Here is a 3,283-nt window from a genome sequence, read left to right on the forward strand (position 1 = left end):
ATCTCTGTGGACAGCGACGTGATCCACCTCAGGGTTATGGAATGAAAGACTCGAAGTTCACAGGCTCACCCAAGGGTCACCAGCATGTTCTGTACCTGCTCTTCTGCTTTAAAAGCAACCTGCTGATGTCTCCGTGTTGTGTTTGTGTCTTTGAACCACAGGCAATGCAGAAGTGATGCTGAACCAGCCTGGCTCTATGCTGGCACCCCTAGGAAATGTCACTCAGCTCCCCTGCACCCTGTCTGGCGACAGCATCACAAGCATCGCGAGCCACATCATCGTCTGGCTCCAGTGGAAGCACCAGGGCTCTCCCAAACGCATTTTGTATTACAAAGATGAATCGAACCAGCATAAAGTCTCGGGGGTCCCTGATCGCTTTTCTGCTTCCAAAGATGCCCAAAGGAGCACCTGCTACCTCGCTATCTCTGGGGTCCAGGCAGAGGATGACGGCATCTATTACTGCCTGACATCGGCAGGGGGAGAGTACCACAGTGTTTTGGCTTAAGAGAGAACCAGGACCAAAACTCCATCCCATCCCCTTGGGGAATAGGCTATAGACACAGGTGATAAGGAAGTCAATCCGGCAGATGGATTTGCATGAAGACACTTGTCAGAGTCTCTATTTTTGCAGTTTGGGCAGTGAACGAAAACCCCCCAAACCACGATCGTGTTTCAGTTCCCACTTGTACAGTGGTACCTCAGGTTAAGTACTTAATTTGTTCCAGAGGTCCGTACTTAACCTGAAACTGTTCTTAACCTGAAGCGCCACTTTAGCTAATGGGGCCTCCTCCTGCTGCTGCTGTTCTGCCGGAGCATGATTTCTGTTCTCATCCTTAAGCAAAGTACTTAACCTGAAGCACTATTTCTGGGTTAGCGGAGTCTGTAACCTGAAACGTATGTAACCTGAGGTACCACTGTATAGACTAATAGCAAATCCCTTCTCTTTGATTTCAGATCCTTAGGTAGCTAAATGTTGCCATCTACAGAGAAGAAGGAGCTCCTTGGAGGCTTGGTGGTGGGGAGGAGGAATCTAAAGGTTTGCAGAAGCACAAAATGTGGTGAGCCAGTGTGGTTTGGTGGTTAGGGCTCAGACTAGGACCTTGGAAATCAGGGTTCAAGTCCCCCTAGGACACTAAGTGGAGTAGGTTGGGTCAAAAGACAAAGACTGGCCCAACCTCACAGGGTTGTTGTGAGAATAAAACAGAGAAGTGTGTAGTATAACAACAACAACAACAACAACAACAACAACAACAACAATTTATTATTTATACCCCGCCCATCTGGCTGGGTTTCCTCAGCCACTCTGGGAGGCTTCCAATCGAGTGTTAAAAACAAAACAGCATCAAATATTAAAAACTTCCCCAAACAGGGCTGCCTTCAGATGTCTTTTAAAGGGAAGATAGCTACTTATTTCCTTCACATCTGAAGGGAGGGCGTTCCACAGGGTGGGCGCCACTACCGAGAAGGCCCTCTGTCTGGTTCCCTGTAACATCACTTCTCGCAGGGAGGGAACAGCCAGAAGGCCCTCGGCGCTGGACCTCAGTGTCCGGGATGAACGATGGGGGTGGAGACGCTTCTTCAGGTATACAGGACCGAGGCCATTTATGATACTCTGAGTGCTTTAGAGGAAAGGTGGAGTGTTAATGTAATCAATACCCCAAAGAAAACAGTCTTTTTTTGTAGGGGGATGCGTAAAAGTGAGCTTTGGGAGAGGAACGGAATGGAGTAGCTTTGGAAAGGTTGGGGCCAACTGGAACCCTGAACAGGAGCATTCCACGCTGCAACGGGTCCCCCATCATAAATTTGGTGATATAAAAGATGAGGGAATAGTACTGTTAGCAGGATCTGTCTTTGTTTGGATAGTAAAGTAGGTGAATAGGGATGGAGGAGAAATCAATTGAATTCACATTTAAAATTGGACCTACCGAATTCAGCCTTCTTGAAGCAATATGTGAACTGGAATCCAGTCATCCTTTGGAATTCGCAATTCACCACTTATCCCAAGTTTGAGATGAGATGACATTTTCCAAACAAAAATGTTTACAAAAATGCATACGTTAGCAAGTGTGCATAAAAATGAATATATTATTGAAAATAACATGCAATCCTATTATATGAGGGGAAAGCACTAGCACAGAGGTCACCAAACTTTTTCAGCAGCGGGCTGGTCCACTGGTCCTCAGACCTTGTGGGGGGGGCAGACTATATTTTGAAAAAAAATATGAATGAATTCCTATGCCCCACAAATAACCCAGAAATGCATTTTAAATAAAAGCACACATTCTACTCATGTAAAAACATGCTGATTCCTGGACTGTCTGTGGGCTGGATTTAGAAGGCGATTGGGCCAGATCCGGCTTCTTGGCCTTAGTTTGCCTACCCATGCACTAGCAAAAACATGTACATTAGTCAGTGCTGAATCCAAAAAAAAGGTGTGCATTAGGAGAAATTCACATTAAATTACTGGCAAATTTTCATGACTTTCCAAAAAAACTGCAGAAAAGTGGAGAACTCAATTTAAGAATGGAAAAATGAGAAACTTCGAAAACCTGCCTGACTCGCAACAGGGTCAAAGTGAAGACTGTAAATTCACTCTGAGAATTCTTATGGGGTGAGACATCAGTGTGATCAAAGAGTGGAACTATCTCCCTCAGGAGGCTGTGGACTCTCCTTCCTTGGAGGTTTTTAAGCAGAAGTTAGATGGCCATCTGTCATGGACGCTTTAGTTGAATTTCAGGGGGTTGGACTAGATGATCCTTGAGGTCCCTTCCAACTCTACGGTTCTATGATTCTATGAAATAAACACAATATCTAGCCTTTTTTTAATAAAAAAAAATCAACTGTCGTTCGCAGACACCTGGAAACCACAATCAAATATTTCTTCCTGCACCTGTTATGCCCATCACCTCCCAAGGGAAATCCTGTTGCTCTAAAAAGGCGTTCAGCTTACTCAAGCTGAAAACTCCCACCAGCTTTGCACTTAAAATTCTCACCATGAGATGGCCCTATGGTAGAATGGATGGCGAGAAAAACTCTTTTTTGAAATAGAATGGAAGGAGCCCCTTTGTAACAGCTGCACTTTACATATAGCTTTCAGTTGTACCTGTGCACGCAGGCACTGCCTAACCTCACAAAGTAATCAGGATGAATCCTGAAAGAGAAAGCGACATTGTGCAAACCAGCCAGGAGGAAGGTTTTAGAAAGTAGGTTGTCCTTTTACTGAGTTAATCAAGGACGGAATGGCTGCTCTTAACTTGGAATAGGGACGGTCTTAAGGAAAAGC

This window comes from Podarcis liolepis (genome assembly GCF_965112155.1).
Source record: "Podarcis liolepis genome assembly, chromosome: 15".
Lineage (NCBI taxonomy): Eukaryota > Metazoa > Chordata > Lepidosauria > Squamata > Lacertidae > Podarcis > Podarcis liolepis.